Source organism: Amblyomma maculatum, chromosome 9, assembly GCF_055883805.1.
Source record: "Amblyomma maculatum isolate TAMU_Amacu chromosome 9, ASM5588380v1, whole genome shotgun sequence".
Classification (NCBI taxonomy): domain Eukaryota; kingdom Metazoa; phylum Arthropoda; class Arachnida; order Ixodida; family Ixodidae; genus Amblyomma; species Amblyomma maculatum.
In genome coordinates this window covers 116,578,047-116,601,740 of record NC_139352.1, presented here as the reverse complement: position 1 = coordinate 116,601,740, position 23,694 = coordinate 116,578,047, and positions in this window count along the sequence as shown.

Below are 23,694 nucleotides of genomic sequence, written 5' to 3'. Positions count from 1 at the left end.
AGTTCCATCCGCCAATCTCCGCGTCTTCAGGAGTGTTTGTAGCGCCGATCTGTAGCGACCCCGCCCCCAGAGGTACCGTGCATTAATTTTTCAAGGCGAGGACTTCTGATTGGCCCTGCACCGCTCTCTATGATTTCGAGGCTTGCGGGAAAAGTGATGGGCGTCGAGATGACGGCAATCTGGACTGCAGTCGCGTTATGGATGGCAAGCGCCGCTTTGTCACGTACTCTTCAATGTCACGCAGACGTTGGCCAAATGGTGGTTAAGGAGAGTTAGCCGGAATGCCCTGCAGTCCGAGCTCCCGATATGGGCATTGGCGGTAAATATCACCAGGCTTCCCGCTGTGAAAGCGTAGCAGCCTTTTTTCGGGGGCGCACCAGAGACCCCTTTGCGCAGGGGGTGCATCTATCATTCTGCGCATTACGTGTTGGTTGCGCGTTGTGGTTGGATATTAGGAACGGGAACAATTGCCGCTGAAGCCAGAGTAGGACACCGCAGAATATCAGCGCAGGTAGGCTTGGCATAACCGTCGAAAAGGGCTGCGGTTCGTCAACCAATAACAGATGCTTTATCATGTGTTGAATCTCGTCGCGAACGACGTTAGTAATAGAGCAGGCCGCTGCTTGCAACGCCCCATACAACTTCTGCAGCTCCTCTTGCACAACGGAATGGATCTTGTCGGGTAACAGGTCAGTGTTATTGCTAACATTAGGGAGGGACTCTCTTACTGAAGCGGCAGGGACTGGTCTCTGGTACACGACGGAACGCTGCTGAAGAACTTGCTTCATCGTGACTGCCTCCGTTGAAAACTCGGTAACAGTTTCCGCCGGCTTGTGCACGAGGCTCGCAAAAAGCTTTTCTTAAACGCCACGCAATATGTAGAGTAGCTTGTTTACCTCCGACATGGCCGGGTCAGCTCGCCGGAATAGTCGCGTTCATTATCACCGTCTCATTCGGCAGCTGGATGCGGGACTTAAGATACAGCTCAGCTCTTTCTCGACGATACGTGCTGGTGTACGCTTCGATCAGTTTACTACGGAACTCACGCTAGGATGTCAGGACCGTTCTCCCTGCTTTCCGATCAAGTACGGGCGTCATCTTCTAGACTGAAGAACACTCCTCAGCTTCCCGATGTCGTCCCACTAATTTGATGCAGCGACGAGATCAACTGAGCAAGTCAATCTTTCACGACCTCAGGCTAAGTACCGTGGAAGGGCTTTCGTACTCGCGGGTTGTGGAGGGTGTAACGCGCATCGCCTTGCATGGAGTCTCGGAGCACGCGCAGAGGTAAACTGCAAGGGACTGTACTCCACGGACAGGCCAAGGTTTCTGTGACTAACTCGGTGAACTGGAGTTTCGACAATTAGAGGCCGGATATCCTCAGCACGGGGAGAACTGTGAGATATTAGTCAGGAAGGCTACCCATTGTTCTCTACCTAGGTTTCACGGTGCAGACGAGGCAAGCCAACTTTCAGCGCCGTTGCAGGTCCGATAGCGCGTTTGAGCTCTTCTTTTTAAAACACTAATATCTTCAAGTGCCACCTAATTACACCAGGTGGCACTATATTGCATTATTACATTTTCTGTGGCCCCCATGCGATATGCTAGCAGTGAAGTCGCCGAAGATTAGAGGTTGGGCCTATTTGCTGCTGTAAGGACCTTCTGACAGAAACTGGATATCTGCGCCTTTGTCATTAGGTGAGTTGGCACATTGAGAAAAAAGCAGCAAACATTTTCCTTACACCACAGAATGGTTTTTTCTGGGTGAACGAAGTACGGTTTTTTGCTTCTACGTTGTGTTGCATCTCTACCATATTTCTTTGAATGGGAATTCATCAACCGGTGATTGTGAAGCCTTGTAAACAGGCAATTTAAAGATGGTGTTGGCTTCTTGCAGGGTACAAATATCAGGAGCTCTTCTTTAATGTTTTGAATATATAACTGCATGTTCGTTTTTGTTTTCATGCCCGCTGTAGCTCGCTGCCATACTTCAATGGCCCAGGTGCACAGAGTAACGTTTTTTAAGGGGTGGTATTACTATATATGCGGGGTGTCGAATGCCATTGGGGGGGGGGGGGGGGGGGGACAGGGTGTGGCAAAGTGGAATGAATTACAGTTCTATATTTGGGAAGATATGCACCAGTACGAATTAAGTTGGCAGGTGTGTGTACTAGAAGCAGCAATGTGTGCGAAGAAGAATCGCGCGCCCCAAGCTTCGCGCCCCACGTGCGAAGAAGCGAGCAGCCCGGGCTCCTCGCGCCTCCCCGGAGGTCAAGCGCCGGCGTCAGATGACTTCCACAGATGACAGCAGTAACGCTATCCCTTTAAAACACAGCGTTGCAACTTTCTTAGTTTGACGACCCATGCAGGATAGCAAAGTCACAGGAACCGTAACACCCAAAAACAAATTACATAATCAGAGCACACAACGAGCATATGACTAAGAACTTTCATTTTAACCAGTCTCGAGGAATGTGCTTTGCTCCCGTTGTTATAATAGTCCTCGGCATGCTAGTCACCTATATGAAATATATATGTACAGTCGCGGACAGAAGATGATGGACAACGCTTTGGCGGTCAGAGTCTTCTGACGCATCACATAGCAAAACAGCGCATGATTTTTGTATACGATTGTAATATTTACTTTTTTCTTAGCGCGTGAGGAGAGCAAACTTATTTATTTCTATTCGATGACGGGATAGAAGCGTTTTAATCCGTTAGCGTGGTCCATTTTAATTTGACTGTACTTATTTAGCGCAAACTAAATGTTGTTTTTTCGTGAGGATAGCTGTTCAACGCTTTCTGTGCGTTGAACGGCATCAGTTGTGTCCTGAAATATCCTGGATCTAGCTTTAACTAACGTGCTATCAAAATGAACATTCTGGTGATAGCGCCATCTGTATCAAAATGACGTAAGCAGGCTTACGCTATATATTAGAAACGCCGGAGCATTAACCCTTTTTTAAACAGCACTGATCGTAGTAGTCACTCCAAGTGTGAGCAGTGGTTTGGGCGTGTTTGCATAGCGTTGGAACAACATGCCAGAGCGAGCAGCGCAGATCGCGAGGTTTGCCTAGCCATGGCAGCATACCGCACTGTGTAGAAGGCTATTTCTGAAGCAGGAAATATATTCCAGAATTAGCCTCTCATGGTGATTCGTAAACAACAGCGTGTGCTCACGCTCGCTTGTCAAGAATACAAACGGAAAGTATTGATTTGTTTACTGTGACATGGGAGTACGGCAATCGATTCTGACAAGGTTTTAGTTGCTCTGGCCAAACATACTGAGCAATCGCAAACATTGATGCATTTTTCGTTTTTAAGGTATCGTTCTTGCACTGGTGCAAGGATTCCTGCTAAAGAGTTGCGAGAATCATGGTTCAGTTCAGGCGTTCAGTCGTGTCCGACTCTTCGTGACCCTATGGACCATGTCACGCCACGCTTTCCGGTCTCTCACTATCTTCTTAACATCACATAGCTTCATCTGCAATGCCTCGAGAATGCCATCTAACCATCGCGTTCGCTGCCTACCCCTTCTCCGGCGACCCTCAACCTTTCCCAACATCAAATCTTTCTCCAGCGACTCCTCTCTTCTCATCAGATGACCAAAGTAGCTGAGCTTTAACTTTAGAATTTGACCCTCCAATGAGCAGTCAGGGTTTATGGTCGACAATATCGACTGATTTGATCTTCTGGCAGTCCAAGGAACTCTTAAGAGTCTTCGCCAGCACCACAATTCAAACGCGTCAATTCTTCGGCGGTCAGCCTTTTTCACAGTCCAACTCTCGCATCCATACATCACAACTGGAAAGACCATAGCACGGGTTATACGGATCTTGGTTGGCAGACTAATGTCTCTGCTCTTTACTAGGCGGTCAAGGCTAACCATTGCTCTCTTTCCCAGAAGCAGGCGTCTCCTAATTTCATGGCTGCAGTCTCCTTCCGAGGTAATCTTGGCGCCCAAGAACAGAAAATCTGTCACAGCTTCCACTTCTTGTCCATTGATGCTCCAGGACTTGATAGGGCAAGACGCCATGATCTTCGTCTTTTTAATGTTCAGTTTAAGCCCAGAGAATCATGGTATTCAGGTAGATTTCCGTTTGGTACAGAAGTGCCTGTTGTAGGGCTAGTTGGTTCTGTATAATAAAGATAAAGTGAGCGCTAACACTTGGAAGAAGACAGAAGAAAGTAAACACACACGACGATTGACAAGCCCCTGAATGCTTGTCAATCGTCGTGTGTGTTTACTTTCTTCTGTCTTCGTCTGAGTGCTAGCGGTCACTTGATATTTATTATTCAATTTCTCAGTTAGGCAAGCTGTGTCATACGTACTTCATTTTATTGCAGCAAAAGCCTTACTATCCCTATTACTCGTATATTGATCTTTCGACGTTATTTTCTTCACTGTATCGTAACCAACGAGATGGCATCGCAGCAGCCGCTGTCAAGCCGCTGAAGCGGCGGCTAGGACGACGGCATGAACAGAAGATTGTAAATACATTTGTTTGTAGACACGAAAATAGGAATGGAGAACTATCAATAGTTGGGTCGTGCACTATCAAAAATCCATGGCAAAAAGAACACTCTATAGTAGACAGCACTATCAATAGCATGTCGAGAGTAATTTTGGCAGTGCTATCGATAGCACAAAATTGACCGCCCGAGGTGTCAAAAGTTGAGAAGCCCTTCACTACGGCGTCTCTTATAGCCTCAGTCGCTTTTGGACGTTAAACCATCAAGCAAACCAAACCATCATTGCATCAAAATTTTGGTTCCCTGAGTGTGTGGTATTGTGGTGGTGGTAACTGTGCCAGGACCCTCCATTATCGCAGTCTATGCGTCACCGACACTTGACGATCTATAGTCGTGTTAAAAAAGATTACCACTAGTGAGGTGTTCTTAAAGCAGCCGAAAACAATGCACAGGAAGCGGACAAAGGCGCCGGTAAAAAAGTGTCAACCTGCACGCAGAGCAGTGCACCGCACCATCCGCACGGTGAGATTGTTGTCCCTATGCTGACTTCGCTGTGTAAATATTTTTCAACACAGTCGCACCGTAGAAAAAGTAGCTGGATGAAGTGTATTTCGCAAATGTCTGGTTGGGCTGGAAAAAGCGACCCGAGACTCGCCGTTTGGCTTGCTTGCTTCTCAACCGCTATCGGTCAAAAATTAACACTTCAATGGGTATGCTTGACAACATCCGGGTTCTCTGCAGTATAGCTGCTGCTTTCAAAACAGTAGCAATGGCCGGTTGTGCCAGGTAAGCTTGCACAAAATGCTCAGCGTCGTGACGTAGACAATATATATTACGGTATTATCAATTGCACTATCGATACTGCGATCAACTGCACTAATAATAGTACATTCCGCAATTGTAAAAGACAACCGATAATATCGATAGTCCCTTTATCGATAGGATTGCAACAATACGCAGAAATTATAATACGATCTTCAAAGAAAACTGTAAACCTATTGTTACTCTTGTAACATAAGAATAAGCAATGTATGATGTCATTAGTTTACATGTGGTTAAATGATAAACGAAGGTAACTTTCGGGGGGGTGAGGGGGGCACATTTTTTTAAACGTGCGCAAAATATGCGTAGATCGCAGTCATCATAGCAACGACCAACATAAAGTGTGGCACAGTTGAACATGATAGGCCAGAATGGCCTATAACTGGAAACGCATGCAATGAGCGAAGTCCTCCGGGGCAGGTCAGTGATCACCCAGAGCTCATTTCGGTTTAGAAAGGCGCTATGTGCGGCCACAGTGCGACTACGCATTTTGAGACAGAACAAAACAGCTCTCCATCATCACAGTACCTGAGGATACCACTTTAACAAGACCCCTGCTCTATTGTTTCCTCCTGCGTAGTGACGTAGTGACAATGCAGGAGTTTCGAGCTTTCGTATCAACCTGACGGAACCATTCTCAGCTCAGCGCTCCATTGACGTCATAGTGTTTCGCATTCGATTTAACATGTATCAATTTCAACCTACGGTATCTGAGGCCATCGCGCTACGAACCTCTTGTAGCTCCAGGAGGATCTTGTAGAGTAGGCATCGCGGTAGCGCAGCCGCCCGTGATAGAGCTCTCGCATCAACGCACGTAAAGCGGTCCTAAATGCGTCTACTGAATTATATATTTGAGATAGCGTTAAAGGCACTCTTGACAAGAAATACGGCGTCGGCGCTGTGATCGTAACATTATGGGCATGGCGCTTGCGGGCAGATGACATGGTCGCGCACTTAAGGCGAAAACCTTTAAGGCATTCGCCACAGTCTCCGTTTGTGGGTGCATCGGCGAGAAGTTTCGCACTTCTTCGCAACATTCCACCGGATAGCGTGAGACTGTGAAGTCATAGCCTGGTGACGCTACGACTGGTCATGATGTTACCACGCAATTCACGCATATATGATGCCGACCGCACCGGGCGTCCGATACAGGTGTCCGTGCTGCGTTTCTTTTTTGTATTCGAGAAGTTTGCCATCAGGAATAGTGAAAAGGAAGCGGGGAGTATGATTGGATTGGATTGCAAAACTTTATTTCGTCGCGCGAGCAGGTCTAAGAGAGACGTACTAGATGGGCGCTCGGTATGGCTGGCTGCGACCTCATTAGCCCGCTCGATGGCCCGTAGTTGGATCTTCGGGTCTGAGCTGACCGGCACGGCTTCCCACCACTTGGAAGGGAGCTGTATTAATTCCACCGCAGGAAGCTAGAAGAAGGAGAGTAAACAGGTCGCCCTTAAATAATTGCATAAGGAGCGGATAAACTGATTCTTTAGCGTCCACTTCCTGTAATCACAGTGAAGGTCCCGCCACAGGCCTACTTTTCTTAAGTAGCACTCGCACGGGTGCCGTAGCTGGGAAGATCGACAATAGATGCTTCAAATCGCACAGTCCCGGGGAAGCACCACATTTCGGGCACTTTTCGGTCAATTGAAAGCGTTCGTTACGCCATCGATGACGCACAGGAGGGGTCAAGAGCCGCTCCTGCAAGAGCCGCCCCTGCCTGAATCCGGCGCACAGGTGGTGGTGAAAGGTGGCGGATTCTGGCTCTGATGGGGCTGAGAGAGGTAGGTCACCGCCGCTTGTGGCCGGGGCTAGCCTGCCACTGAATTTTATCGGTTGTAGGCCGTCATTGCACCCGCCACTGCTTCGGTGGTGGACGACGGCTGTTGTTGGGGCACGCGTCTTTCTCTCCCTATTTTTTTTTCTTTCTGCTCTATTTTCTCTCTTCTGTCCGCACGAGGTAGCGGAGGTGGCTCAGCTAAAAAGCCAGTAGCAGGCCCATGCATTTTCTTTTCCTTCTTCCTACTACCACAACAGCAACAACAACAACAGTCCAGAGCACGAATACCTCCTCCTCCCGAGTTTGATTACAGGGGAGAGGGTACGAACACGGAGGAATTAGAGAGCGTGTTCGCTGGCACAAAGTTTCTTGTTCGGAAACATGGGAGAGACATTTGGTGCTTCCTTGAACGCCGCACCACACAACATATAGAAGCACATTCAGTGCAGTAGGTGGGGGTAGTAAAAGTATTTTAATGAAACTGTTTAGGAGGTTGTAGCGGCGGTTGGAGTCCTCAGTCCGGAACCCCATTGGCGTACGCTGCTGTCCACGCTCTTTCGATGAGTTCTTTTTGACACCTTGCGTCTGAGCTGGTCAGATCTGCCTCCCACCCCTCCTGCGTTGGCTGGTTATTAATAGTGAAAGTCTGATTTCGCTAGCATGCCCACACCAGTGGTACAGGTCCGCCTTCTCCCCGAAGAATATGTATTGTGAGTGAAATGACTCGGGATCTATTGCGTATTCGTGGTTTGTTAAAAGTGTTGGTCTGTAGCTTGCGGAGGAGCACCTCCTCCCCGCGCAATTCTCCACCGAAAAAAAAACAACAACAAAAAATCCGCATGTCGATGGAATTGCATAAACAGGTTTGGGGTGCGACCTGATGCCGGTGAACACCTCCGGCAACGCACTCCCTCACCAGAACAGGAGTTGGCCACCCTGGTGCAGTAATTGTCCAATACCTCCCATGATTAGTCCAATAAAACCCCGGCCCTCAGTCACCAGCGGGTGCGGAACAACTGACCACGGCGGCGGTCAGACCGTAACGCAGCCGGGGGTGCTAAGAATTCCTGGCTCCGCTGGACAGGCCGCCATTGGAAACTGACCCTGGCAACGTTTAACACTAGAACCCTAGCTAGTGAAGCTAGTTTAGCAGTGTTGTTAGAGGAACTAGAGGGTGTGAAATAGAATGTTATAGGGCTAAGTGAGGTTAGGAGGCCGAATGAGGCATATACTGTACTGAAGGATGGGCATGTACTGTGTTATCGAGGTTTACCGGAGAGGCGAGAACTAGGAGTAGGTTTCCTTGTCAGTAAGTATATAGCGGGCAATATAGATCAATTCTATAGTATTAATGAGAGGGTGGCAGGCATCGTAATTAGGCTTAATAAACGCTTTAAACTGAAGGTTGTACAGGCCTATGCACCTACATGTAGTTATCATGATCAGGCAGTTGAAAGCTTCTACGAAGATGTAGAATCAGCAATGCGAAAAGTATGGGTGACTTCAATGCCAAGGTAGGGAAAAAACAGGCAGGAGACCAGGCAGTAGGTGACTATGGCATTGGTTCTAGGAATAGCAGGGGGGGAGTGACTAGTTGAGTTTGCAGAGCGTAATAAGTTAAGAATCATGAATACCTTCTTAAGCAAACGGAAGAACCGAAAATGGACATGGAAAAGTCTTAACGGGGAGACTAAAAATGAAATTGACTTCCTACTGTGTTCAACCCCCGCCATTGTGCAAGATGTAGAGGTAATCGGGAAAGTGCAATGCATTGACCACAGGATGGTGAGGTCCAGAATTAGCCTAAATCTGAAGAAGGAACGCAACAGATTCATAAGAAATAAACCCATTAAAGAATTAGCGGTGAGGGGGAGGGCAGAAGAGTTCAGGATCTCGCTACAGAAAAGATATTCAGCTCTAACCGAGGGTAGCGACATTACCCTAGAAGCAATGAACAATAATTTCAGAGATATCATTACTGAGTGCGCTGTAGAAGTAGGCGGTAGGATAGTTAGAGGGGATAGCGGTAAGCTGTCTAAGGAGACGAAAGATCTGATTAAGAAACGCCAGAGTATGAAAGCTTCCAATCCAAGAGACCAGATAGAATTGGCAGAGATATCAAAGCTAATCAATAAGCGCAAGGTGGCCGATATACGGACGCATAACATGGAAAAAATTGAGCATGCTGTAAAGAACGGGGGAAGCCTTAAAGCGGTAAAGAAGAAATTGGGCATAGCAAAAACCAGATGTACGCGATAAGAGACAAGACGGGACAGTCATCACGAATATGGACAAGATAGTCAAAGTAGCTGAGGAGTTCTATACTGATCTCTACAGTAGCCAAAGTAGTCAGGACCGTAATGAGATTGGCGATAGGGAAAACAGTCAGACGTTCCACCAGTGACGAAGGACGAGGTCAAGAAAGCATTAGAAACTATGAAAAAGGGGAAATCAGCTGGAGAGGATCAGATCACTACGGATTTGTTGAAGGACGCGGGGGATATCGTGTTAGAAAAGCTGGCCACCCTGTATACGCAGTGCCTGGTGTCATCGACGGTACCGGAACGATGGAAGAATGCAAACATTATCCTCATTCATAAAAAAGGGGACACTAAGGACCTTAAAAATTACAGACCAATCAGCTTACTGTTTGTTATGTATAAGGTATTTACTAAGGTAATCGCTAATAGAATCAGGACAACCTTAGACAACAATCAAGCAAAGGATCAAGCAGGTTTTCGGAAAGGGTTCTCTACTATCCATACCATCGATCAGGTGATAGAAAAATGCTCGGAATACAACCAGCCCTTATACATAGCATTCATTGATTACGAAAAAGCATTTGACTCAGCAGAAACCTCGGCGGTGATGCAGGCATTGCAAAATCAGGGGTAGACGAGCCGTACGTGAAAGTGCTGGAAGATATACCTATATAGTGGCTGCACAGCAACCATAGTTCTGCATAAAGAAAGTAGCAAAATTCCCATAAAAAAAGGAGTTAGGCAAGGAGACACAATCTCCCAAGTACTATTCACAGCTTGCTTAGAGGAAGCATTCAGAGACTTGGAATGGGAGCAGTTAGGGATAAGGGTAGATGGAGAATACCTCAGTAATCTGCGATTTGCCGATGACATGGCCTTGCTAAGTCACTCGGGGGATGAACTGCAAATAATGATTGATAACCTAGACAGGAAAAGTAAAAAGGTAGGCTTGAAAATCAATATGCAGAAGACTGAGGTGATGTTCAACAGCCTCGTGAAGGAACAGCAGTTTAAGTTAGGTAGCGAAGCACTGGAAGTAGTAGGCGAATATGTATACTTAGGTAGTAACCGCAGATCCGGACCATGAAAAGGAAATAAGAAGAAAAAGATTGGGATGGAGCGCATTTAGCAAGCACTCGGAGAATATGACTAGCAGCTTACCGGTATCGTTCAAGAGGAATGTATACAACAGTTGCATCTTACCTGTACTCACCTATGGGGCTGAGACGTGGAGGCTAACCAAGAGGGTTCTATTTAAGTTGAGGACAACTCAGAGCGCTATGGAACGAAAAATGGTAGGTGTAACATTAAGAGATAGGAAGCGTGCATATTGGGTCAGAGAAATAACTCAAGTTACATTAAAATAAGCTACCAATATTTTACCTGAGGGGTGTTTCCTTTAGGTTGCATCACATGACGTTTTTAATTCTTAGTAGCCACACGATTCGCACAGCACAGGGACGCCACTTCGCTTCGCCTCCATCGAAACGCAGCCGCCGCGGTCGGGTTCGAACCCGGGAACTCCGGCACAGTAGTCGGCCGTCTTACCACTGCGCATGGAGCGCATTTGGTAAGCACTCGCAGATTATGACTTAACGATATCGCTCAAGAGGAAAGTATACAACAGTTGCATCTTACCTGTACTCACAACGTGGAGGCTGACCAAGAGGGTTCTACTTAAGTTGAGGACAACTCAGAGGGCTATGGAACGAAAAATGATAGGGGTAACATTAAGAGATAGGAAGCGTGCAGAATGGGTCAGAGAAATAACTCAAGTTACTGACATTCTAGTGGAAATTAAGAAGAAGAAATGGACATCGGCAGGACATGTACTACGAAGAGAGGATGACCGATGGTCGCTTAGGGTAACAAACTGGATTCCAAGGGAAGGAAAGAGTAGCAGGGGATGGCAGAAAGTCAGGTGGGCGGATGAGGTTAAGAAGTTCGCAGGGGTCAAGTGGATGCAGCTAGCACAGAACCGGGTTAATTGGAGAAATATGGGAGAGGCCTTCGCCCTGAAGTGGGTATAGTTAGGTTTATGATGATGATGGCCTCCTCCCCTTTGTGTGCTGAAGTATTACAGTGTAAGTTAGCTTTGGGGTAGCAGGTTGCACGAGATCCGTAATGGGTGCCCGGGGGAGAAATGCTCGGGCTGAGGCGTGTGCGCTCTCGTTCCCTGGGATGCTCTGGTGACCTGGTGACCTGGTATACTGAGTGTTTATGCGTGGGTTGATAGCCACGGGTGTAACTATCTTGCAGGATCTTAGCTGCTAGCGGTGCAATCCTGACCCTGATGTAATTGCGATATGCTGTCTGTGAATCTGTAAGAATGTATTCTGAGGTAGTGTGTTGCATCTAGGGCAATCGCCACTTCTGCAGCCAGTGTGTCTTGGCTGGTCAATATTAGTCCATCCACTGTTTGATATTGGTGCACACCGCAACGGCCGCCATTCCCTGTTCAGGATCCGCAGCATTGACATAAAACACGCCTTCGCGCCCACCGTAGTGCCTTTTTATAGCTTCTGCTGGTGCTTGTCGTCATAGGGGTGCAAATTCCTCGGCAATGGAATTCCCTTGAATTGTCCTCTCCATGAGGGTGGGAGGTCACGTTTAGGGTCTAGCTGTCGGGGCCAATTGATGTTCAAGTCGTTCAAGACTTCTTGGCCAGTCAGAGTCGTAGAGACTCGTACCACCTGCGTCGAGAGGTGGGCCTCTAGAGCTCGTCTACCGCGTTGTGGACGCCCAGCCGTAAAAGCCGGTCCGTCGATGTCGTAAGAGGGAGGCCCAGGGCCTTGTAGGCTGTTTTAATTGTGACGTCGAGGGTTTTGATGTCAAACTTCTTGGGACGGAGGTAGGGTGCTGCATAGACGATGCGGCTCACGACGAAAGCCTGCACCAGTCAAAAAGTATATCTTCTTCGCGCATCCCTGATTTCCGCGTCGTTATTCTGGCGATCATCCTGGCGACTTGCTCGCTCACGGACCGAAGTTTCTGGATGGCGAGGTGATTATTGCCCGTGTTATGGATGCACAGACACTGCATCTTGACGGTCTGAACCTCCTTTATTGGTGAGTTGTCAACGTGGATGTCGATAGTGGCCTGATTTTTGTGCTGCCGGAAGACTAGGAGTTCAAATTTTTCGGAAAAGCAGGTTAGTCCACACGCTCGTGCATAATTCAGAACTGTTGTTGCCGCTGTTTGTAGTTTTTATTCAATCATTCCCATACTACCCGTGGTTGTCCAGATGGGTATATAGTCAGCGTACAGGGCGTGTCGTATGCCCTGTATCTGATTTAGAAGAGGTGGAAGATTTCGGAGTGCAATATTGAAAAATAAGTGGGGATAATACTGTCCTTCGAGGAGTGCTCTCGTGCCCATCTTCACTTGCGTTGTTTTTGTTTAGTGCAGATGCTGATGTTGACCGTCCTGTCTTTAAGAAATTCATAGATGTATGAGTAGACTCGCTGGCCCCACTTCGTGGTCTAGGGGTTCTGGAGGATTGTGGAGTGTCTGACATTGTCAAATGCTCCTTTGATGTCGAGGGATAGAAGTGCTTGGTCACGGTTTCTGCGTGTTGAATCAATGACTTCGCGTTTAAGTTGCAGAAGCACATCATGGGTGGACAGAAACATCGTGTGTAGCTGTAGCTCGTTGTTCTCTACATAGTTGGAAAGACGCGCGTGGACTGCCTTTTCCATACGTTTGGCTGCGCACTACGTGAGGGATATGGGGCGTAGGTTTTCAATGCTGATTTTCTTGCCGGATTTGGGATAAAGTGTACATTAGCTGTTTTCCATGCCTGTGGAATGGTGCCGATGCGCCAGCATTCCTTAACGTAATCCGTAATTTGCTGCAATGCCTCCGCGCCGCGGTTGGTTAGAACTCCGACCGTAATTTTGTCTTGCCCTGGGGCTGTACCTCGACGAATATTTGCTAGTGCTGGTATGATTTCTTCTAAAGTGAAGTTTTTATCTAGGTCTTCGTTCGGTTCCCGTCGGTATTCTGGATTTTAGGGTTTTGCGTCTCTCGAAGTGCCGATATAGCGACGCGTGAGGTCATCCACGAGTTCTTCATCAAAATTCTATGTTGTTCACTCTTCGATTTCGGTAGATCAATTAGGCATCGCAGAAGGTTCCACGTAGTCTTGCTGTCTAGGCGACTTTTGAGGGATTCGCACCTTTTAAGCCAATTGGTGCGAGCGAGGTCCCATGCGTATTGGTCTGCTTGAATATTTTGCTTCGCTATTCAAATTCTGAGTTTTCGATTGTGCCTTTATTTCTTCCACCGTTTTATGAGACTACGTCTAGCTTCCCCAAGGTGCAGGAGATGGTAGTCAACAGCTGGGTGGTCTTCCGTGGTGGCAAAGGTTTTTGCGAGGTTTTCTTTAAGGTCGAGAATGGATGCCGCCCACTCTTCGTAACTAGTTATTTCTTCCGATGTAACAAGTTTAGTGTCCCTCCTGAATTTCTGCCACTCTGTCACTCTGGCTTGCCCACGTAGTTTGATGTGCTTGTTGCTTTCAAAGATGGTCTGCAGCACGTGGTGATCGCTGCCTAAGGTATTTTTTCGTATTTTTCGGGCGTTGCGGAGGAGCGTGAGGTCGGGTGAGGTATCCCAAGTTGTGCTAGTACCGACATGGCATTTACCGAAGGTAAATGCCATGTCAGCGATGGCAGAAGCTATTTTCCTGCCTTTAGTGTCTTTCTTCGGATATCCCCATAATGGACTAGAAGCATTAAAGTCGCCGACTATAGCTAAGGTAGCTGTATGATCTTCTCTTAGGGCTTCGATAAAGATAGCGTCAAAGGCTACGCGGCGCTGTTTGAGGCGACTATATATATATATATATATATATATATATATATATATATATATATATTGAGTATAAAGGTGCCCTTGGTGTTACGGTGTTGTGGTAGCAACTTTATGAAGGTATATTCAATGCCGCTGTGTAGATCGAGGTCTAAGCGGTTGCTGTGCGTGATTTTTGGACGAAAATGCATGTCAAAGGGGTTTGTTTGATGTGTTGAGTATCCTCTGATCTTAGCCTCCATATTCACTTCTTGCAGGGCTATTTTTTGCAGCGCATGAGAATAAGAGTCTATGTATTGTTGTAATATTTCCCTCTTACGCTTTAGTCCCCTGCTGCTCCATTGTAGGATGGTGAGTTTAGGTCTTGGTTGTGGCACGATGTTGAGGATTAGAAAGGTATGTCTGATCCTGTTGTGAATCTTAGGTTCTGTATCAAGTTCAGGGATGACTAGGCGACGATTTCCCATTTTGCCTTGTAGTTTTGTGCCCTTGTTGTGAGAAACATGCGAATGTTCCTGAATTTTTCGATCAATTCTAATCTACTGCGCTTGTATCCTGATTAGAACTGGTTGACGTTTTTTCATCATGGGCTTGATGACTGATTCTTACAGGCTTTTTATTGTCGTCTCGATCATAATTTGTAATTTATTCGCTATGAGATCTTGGACTTTGTTTTCCAAGCGGGTAATGCGGTTCTGTGTTTCGGTGTTCTCGGTAAATTGCGGCATGGGTGTCTACGGTGCTGCTGCCTGCTGTTGTGGTACCTGCGGCATTGGCGTCTGCTGTGGCGTCTCTAGTGCAGTTTGCCTGTCGATGGTGCTAGTATTTAGCTGCTGTGGGTATGGAGGGCGTTCCTCTTCCTTGTCCTCGTCAATCGGACATGCTTGTTGCGCCAATGAAGGTATTTTGTTGTTCCGGTTGGCTGCGGTGCCTAATTACTCTTTTTGTTTCCTGTTTTTCTGACTTTAGTTTCTCGATCTTTGTTTTACGTTGTTTGTACGCCAAAGCTTCTGGGGATGAGGCAGCTACATCTGCCCAGCTCGCCTTGCCGTCGTTGCGCTGCTCCTTTTCATGGGGTCCTGTCGTCTTCTCAGCTGGACGACTGCCGGTGGGGTGCGACGCCTTGTCGGTAGTGCCAGGTCTTTTGCTTGATAACCGTGAGCCGTGTGGTGCTGTTTTGCTGCTGTTGGACGGGGCCTGTTAGGTCCGTCGGTCCCCGCTGCTCGATGTGTCGCTACGGCTGGACCGGTCTCGAACCTTGGCCCTGGACTGGTGACTGTCTTGACGTGTCTTGAATTTGGCTGGTTGTGATGTTCGATACTAGTACTTGAATTGATTGGACCCCATGGAATGTGGGCCTTCGCACATCGTGCACTAGGGTTGGCAGTCATGGGCTTCTTGAGTGTCGTCCTGACCACACTGCGGACATCGCGACTGCGCAGGGTAAAAGGCAGACATCCGCCCGGTGTCCAAGTTTCCCGCACAGTAAACAGGCTGGTGTTGTTTTCTTGTACAGGCGGACGCAAAACACCTCGCCATAGTAAAAGACGTGAAGAGGGACCTTTCTTCCTTCGAAAGTGACAGCCGCTATGTTGGAGGAACCTAGTTTTCTCCCTCTCACCACTGGCACGTCCGGGGTGCGAAGCGCTTCCGTGATGTCTCCATTGGAAACCCTAGGGTCCACAGGCATGTATTACTCCTTTACATGTGTCGTCAGAGTTCCGGAGGTAGGAGTACACTGCGTGTGCTGTGTCCCCTAGTTTAAGTTATTGAATTGCGAGGATCTTTCTGATTATTTCGGCGTCTCGCACGTCGACGACGATGATGTTTTGTTCCCAAACGGGCCAAAGGCTGAGCGCTGCTGTTGTGTTCTTAATGCCTGCTGCCATGTGCAAGGAGGTTCCGAGAGTGTCGCTTCCCCTGAATTTGCTGAGATCCAGCGTTCCTCTAGGCTTGATTATGATGACTGCATTTTGTTTGTCGATACGCGGCTGCGGAAGAGGCTGTGCTTTGGGGGCGCGGAAAGGGAACAATAGTTATTTACGCGGGTTTTGACAGTGGTCTGCTGCTATTGTCGTATGATGGTGCACTGTAAAAGGACTTCAAATGAATATTCTCGGCGGTAAAGAGAGGCTAGCAATAGTTTAAAAAACTTTTAGGCCTGAAAGGAAGATGTAAATTTTGAGCATGGTTGAACTGGCTATTAAATAATTCCAGACGGAAAAAAAAGGCAGCAGGGTGCCAGTTCGGGACAGCGACATAAAAACGAGACATGTCCCCTATTCGTCCCAGAAAAATGATGTCGTGGCTTGACAAGGAAGAAACAAAGCGATCACATGATAGACAGACATTTATTCAGAGCATACGAGAAATATAGTTGCTCCATGGAGACTTAATCAGTGAGTATGATTTATTTATTTATTCATACTGTTAACTCTTACTGAGGGCCATGACAAGGAGGTAATCAATACATACAATACATTCCCTTTAGTAGTATTTTTGTCAGCGTTTTGTCCTTATAAGTATCACGCGTTCTTAATCGAAATGCTTTTCCGCGGCTTGGAACAGAACATGAAAGCAGCCGCAGCATTGATCTGTGCTTTCTGTCTGTTCATTTTTTTTAAAATCCCGTGTATGTGTTTTGTATTCGCCTTCGTCATCCTCTAGTGTGTTATAATGTAACAAGCAGCAAACGGTATCTCTTTGTTAATCTAAATTATTGCTTATTTGGAGTGCGGGATATGCCAGGAATTTTCTGCTTATTGTTCTTCACTATCTTCTATCGTTGTTTATTCGTCTTAGAGTACTCATGGTGGGTTTTCTTTTTTCACGCTTAACTGATTCTGAGCATGCAGGGAAGATAATTAAATGTGCCGTGTGCGATTCCCCTCAAGCGCACTCATTGAAATGAATGTTCTGCTGCGTTATTCATTCAGCCAAAAGAAGAGCACACAGTGCGAGCTTCCTATTCATAACCGCCAGGCCTCCACAGGCAGTTATGCATGCTACTACATCTTTTCCATTTCCCTCCTTGCAACCCTCAACTTTCCTTTCCTGGGGCCATTTCTCAATTCTTGCCTGTCCTTTGTAATTTCCTCTCTCGCTGAGGCACTTGTTGCGTTACTGTGATTTTTTTTTCGGCACTGTACATGCCCTCTGGCGTTTGTTGTCGCTGTTACCGCCGCTTTCGGAAGGAGCATCATTTTTTAAACATAATGGTTTGTTATAATTATGTTGCTGATTTCTTTCCCATTCTTTTACAAAGTAAATGATTCATCTTTTTTGAGCGCCAAGTATTGTGGACAACCTCAATGGCTATGTTTTTTCACCTTGGAAGAACTCTGCGTTGCTAACCTTTCACTTCCTAATAACGGCGTGCTTCACGACTACCAAACATCGGCTTCCATGGCTTGAATTTTCTTTTTGTGAGCAAGACGAAAGTATAAAAAAGTTAGCAAGTAGGAATTATGAATTTTTCACCTGTCTCTACACCAGACAATTATAAAATTATAGTGCGTGTTCATAGTCGGAAACCACGGTATGGCCTGCTGGCACAGGTTCCTTAAGGAGGAAGATATAGCGACATATTCGTTCCTGCTAGGGCCAATTCCTTCTGCATCTTCTTAAATTTCTACCTGTCTTGTTGTGACAGTTTGGGAGCGTAGGGACAAAAGTTAGAAAGTGAAGAGAGAGAAAGAGAGAGAGAACTTTATTTTAAAAAGACAACGAAAAAAAGGCACCGGGGGTGGGAGGGGGGGGGGTGAGTGGGAGTCTTCATTTCAAGAACCCAGTGGCCTGGGCTGCCGCTCTTGCCTGTGTTACCAACCTACGCTGGGTCGCTAGATCAGAGCACAACAGAGTGGCCTCCCACTGTGCCTCCGAATGGTGTATGTTTATGTCTGCAGGTTTGGGGCCCGTGCCCCCCCCTCCCCCCATGTGACGTGGCAGACGGTGGACTGGTCGTTGCACCAAGGGCAGATGTCTGCGAAAGTGAAGTCGACGGTATAGATTCTTATTTCCAACAGTTTCTTTCATGCAATGGAAGAAAATTCATGGACCAGAGGAAATTCACAGGATTTCAAAACGTCGCTACACGGATACCTTGTTTAGTTTTACCGGGTTGCCATATTTACGAATTTTTACATGTTCGGCACCTACTGTTTGCTCAGGAAATTGTACATCTGGGTGCTGAAACTATTGGTAACACTCCTTGTGAGAACCAGAGAGGCCGATTCGTCGGTGCAGGCGATAGCTTAGAATGTGGCCAGCCTCACCGCAGTGGAAGCACAATGGCTGGTTGTTCGCAGTCCATCAGGCGTAGCACTTACTGAGGCTTGGAGTTCGTTGGTAGGCTTGACTGACGGGGGCCAAGGGGTGGCTTTCAGGAACAAGACGGTAGCGGCGAGAGCTTGCAAAGTCACTTCGAGGCGCAGGACTACGTAACGCAAAAGCGCAGTTCATCGGTCTTGTTTTTTGTGCCGGAGCCGTCGGAGTCGTCGCTTGAGGAACACGCAGCGCCTGCTGGTCATCTTTACGGACGACGTCTGCGAGCGTCGCCACCTCGGGTTGTTGGAATGATGGCAGCAACCGGCGAAGTTCCTCTCGGATGATCTCATGGATGAGGTCCTGAAGACTCTCTCCTCTCGTAGAGGCGCTGCTGTAGGCGTTTGCGCAGACCAGTTGGATTGGCCGATAATAGTGGCGCAATCGAGTGTGCATTGTCTTCTCGATGGTGGACGCTTCACTTTCAAATTCGTCAACAGTTTACGGCGGATTTCGGAGAAGTCTTGCAAAAAGCGTCTCATAAACCCTTGCGTTAGCAGTTTAACTTTCTCCTCCTCGCTCATGTTTGGGTTAGCGCGGCGGAAGAGCCGCTTCACTTCCGCGGCGTGAGGACAGACTCGTTAGGGAGCTAGGTTTTGTACTCAAGAAGCAATTCTGCTCTCTCTTTCCTTATCCCGCTCGTAAACTGTTTGAACAGCTCCTTTGTGATGCTCTACCACTTCGTTAGCGAGGACTCGGGGTCTTCATACAACGTCCGCGCTGTTCCATCCAGAGCAAAGAATGCGTTCTGACGCTTCAAGGCGTCGTCCCAATTGCTAAATACAACTCTCTTGTACTGGTCTAGCCAGTCCTCAGGATCTTGACCCGCGGTGCCGCTGAAAATTGGAGGCTGTCTGGGGTGCTGGGTCACGACCGGTACCGTAGACGGGGCTACTGTCGACCTTGGGGCCTTGCGTCATATAACGGGGTCAAGAAGAAGACCGTATTCGGAATGGAGCCCTTGTAGTCGGCAACTAGCTCGGTGAACTGTAAGCTGGTCACCCAGGGCGGCAGAAATAAGGCTGGGGTATTTGCTTGAAGGGGTAGATCAAATCAAGGGGTTGCACCTACACTGGATTTTACGTGGTTGTGACAAGGCCGGAGGCACAAAAGACAGTCGTAATAAGACTGAAGTAAATATTTTATTGGGGCTGACTTGGGCCCGCAAAAGAACTGAGCAACTCGACGGCGGTGATAGCAGCAAATGTGCTCGTCGGTCATAGAACAAAGAATTCTTGTAGTTGTAGCACACGCCAACGGTCAATTTAAAGGTGGCGAAGAACCATCTAGATAAAGCAGTAAACAGTGACTAGCATAACCTGGAACATTTTCGAAACCCACAGGAGTAGGTCGTACCTTCGAGATACATCTGGATGCATCTTGTGCGACAACTAAAATGAGAAACCATCGCCTCGCGACATACGAGCATGCACAAATACGGAGACTGTCCGTGCGCTGGATTCACAGTGATAAATCCGCATGCCAGCGGCTGTCGAAAAACAACAAATACACATTTAAATAGATCGCGGCAATACGTTAGGTCGCTCCACCTCTCTCGGTTTCACTGAATGTTCTTTTCGAGCTATTCGAGAGACTTGACGTAGGGACAATGATTGCCGCATGGGGTGCTTGGAGAAGGAATTACGAGTATGTATATGAGCTTGTGACTAATCCAGCCACAGAAGCTTTCGAAGGCTGCAATACCCAATTCTTCCAATTCTTCCAGTCTTCGTGTGATGTCAAAACTTTTAGAGAATTCATAATCTTGGTGACGGGCATTCGACCGGTTTTTCTCGCAAAATTCAAGCCTTGACGCTGCCGCGTGAGCAACCACCCGCTTCTCCACAGAGAAGTGACGAGAAGTATTGCCTCAATTTCGATATGCTGTCAGTTCAAAGAATTAAAACTCGATTTAACAAAGTGATGAGCAGGCTGGAGTAATTTTGTCAAATTCGAAAGCTCGCAAAATTAGAGGATGAGATTTCTCGGTCGTTCATATTCTAGAATTGTAACGCAGCGGCAGCTAAAAGCTATCATGGCATTGTACTCAACCCTACGCAGACGCCCGCTTGTGCGCTTGAAATTTCCGCGAAGGTGGTCCGAATCTCTCTTGTACGACACCAAAAAACAAACGCAAATTAAACAGCACATCTTATTGTTCTAGAGAAGATTGTAACTTTATTTTTTGATGAAGAAGTTCTTCATCTCTGAACCCACCGACAGTATCTGGTAGGTTGTCCTTTAATGTGGTGCTCAGTTATTTTGGTGTTTAAATTTTGATTATATTGATGTAAAAACGTAGTCTCTAAAGATACGTTGGACGTGCCCATTCGAGTCTAGGTAAACGTACAGTGGACGTCAATACAGGCCTATGGCTAACGTTCCGTTTGACCTATCTCTGCATTCTCCTTGCTACGCGTACACGAAGCTCAGCCGTCGAGACTCTGGACGAGTTGGTAGGAAGGGTGCATTCATTTTGACGTAGTTGCACTCCCACAGTGACGCAGATCGCTGTCTTCACGCACGGGTGTTAGAAGCGAGCACTGCTGTCACGCGCACAGGTTGCATGGAAGCGGTGGCGGCAGGAGAAGGGACGTGCGCAAGCAGGGATGCGTACATATGTTGGTGAGGACCTTTCGCTTCGCAGTTGTGTCGCCCAGATCTGCTTGTAATGTAAGCGAACAATTGCAGGCATTAGCGCTGTCTCCGATCCTGCACCGAGCTCTGAGTATTAAGAGCCGGTCCAACACGCACCTCGACACGCAGGACCGTTGTGATCCGTAGGAAGTGTTATATGATAGTTTTCACATGCAGTGAGACGAAGAGAATGTTTCTCATTCAATCCTTCCTTTATATGCTACCTCAAAGCCCTGGCAAAGGGCAAGTCGCATCTACTAGAAGTCTACACTGGTACAGCGGCGATGATCGGTTGGCTGGCGAGCCTGTCTATGCGAAGGCATGCTGCATTGCAATTCACGAGTGTACAACGCCAAGCAGCCGGAAGCGCGATTGATCAACTTCTGCGTGAACAGTGACGTTCTTTGGATATTTAGGAAAGGACTTGACAAGTATTCAGCCTGCAGCTTTGTCTTCTGGGTAAATTTAGCGTACTAGTATTTTTAACCAGCGTAGGCTCCAGGTTAGAGTGAGTCGATCGAACGGGCTTCGCTTAGCCGTCGTTGGACTTTGTACACGGTAGGAAAATACATGTCTTCATGGAAATATCCAGAGGTAAGGTTGGGACTGTATGCTGCTGCACTGCGACATGTACCAAGCAGTACACAACCGAAAAATATGCTGGTTCTCATGCACAACGTAGCGGTACAAACAATTGAAGTATGTGCATCGGACAGCGATTTCCGCATTTCGGGTGGTGTGTAGGTGCGGGCAAATAGACTAAAGCTAGCCACCGCGTGACTCATACTTGCGCCACTCTATCAACCTGTTACGGAGGAACATACAATCGAATCCATGGCACCGAACTTATGCTAAAGGCTTGCGTGGTACGTATGATGCTTCGAACATTGGAAAGGGACATATCTGGGAAAAAAAAAAAGATACAGGGTTCACCACACGTATATTTAGCCAAGGCACAAAATGCAGCGGCCTAATCTGTTCGACGTACTTAAAAAATGTAGCGGGTCCGTCCAACGTACCTTTAGCCACAGCATATCAAAAACATCTCCTATGTTAACGTAGAACGACGAGCTAGTTGGTCTTGATAAGTAGAGTGCATATTTTGTCAGCGTAAAATTAAAGACAGGACTAAAGGAGAAAGACAAGGGACAAACGCTGAACTTCAACTGAGAGTTTAATGGACGTAACATCAATATATACGAAAATTGTACAATGCCATCTCTTAGGCGCATGCTCCCAAACCTTCGCCTCTGCATTATCGTACAGATCAGAGCCTCATCACCTATGGCCACGTGTCATTCTCCTCTTTAAAAATTCCAGCTCTTTGGGTGACAGCACAACCGAGCTACTGCTAACACAATTATCACCTTGATTGTGAATCTCAAGGGCCTCAAATATCTCCCTGCTCAACTGCTGCTTGAAGCTGCGCAGCACACGTGTGTCGCTCAACGCAGGGGTGCATGATGGACTGGTAGGGCTAGGGCAGCGGCTGCAGTGCAAGGCCAAATGACTACTCTTTACAAGGGATCCTACTGCTCTTCGGTGCTCTCGCAATCTGTCGTTTATGCACCTGCCTGTCTGTCCGACGTAGATTTTTCCACATGCCAGAGGAATCTTATATACTACCCCCGTTCTACAGGGGACGGAGCAGGTGTCATGCTTCTTCGTGCATACATCCATGTCACTCTTTTGCCCATTCACCTTAGGGCAAAGCAGCGACAACTTTTCAGGAGCAGAGAAGACGACAGGGACGCCGCACTTCCCTGCAACCTTCTTCAGACGGTGGGAGAAACCATGAATGTAAGGAACGGCAACAGGCCTTGCTTCCTGGCGTCTGGATTGTTGTAATCGCCCTCATTCCTCACTCTCCACTTCCCGCAACAGCTTGTTCGCTACCGAAGCCAGGAGTTCATTCGGGTAGCCGGCGGCTTTCAGGCGTTCGATCTGGCCCTGCACGCTGATGGTCATAAAGTGTGCACACGACTTTGCGAGAGCAGCACGTAGAGAGTTAACAACGATCCCTCTTTTTACTAATTTTGAATGGGCCGAATCATACCTCAACACTTCTTTTTTCGACCGCAGCCTGTAGCTCCAACATACCTCCGCCTCCCTGAAGATCAAACACACATACAAAAACTGAAGTCCGGTTTCCTCTGGCAATTCAAAAGTAAAACTAAGCCCTTTCGAGCAAACCTCAAACACGTCAAGCACTGTTTTTACCACGGCCTCCCTACACTGAAACTTGCTTGCCCTGATAACTACTAGGTAGTCGTCAACATATCTAAAAATCTTAGCTGCGTCAATGCACGTGTCACACTTGTCACAGTGTCACGCTTGTCACACTGGGCTAAAAAGATGGTGCTTAAAACAGGCGCAATGCAAGAACCAATGCTGACCCCCGCCTTTTGTATGAAAGGTTTACCGTTAAAATCTATAAAAGTGGAAGACAGATAAAATGATAGATAAAAAGATAGAAGACAAGGGACAAACGCTGAACTTCAGCGTTTGTCCCTTGTCTTTCTCCTTTAGTCCTGTCTTTAATTTTACGCTGACACAATATGCCCTCTACTCATCTCCTATGTTTTCCTT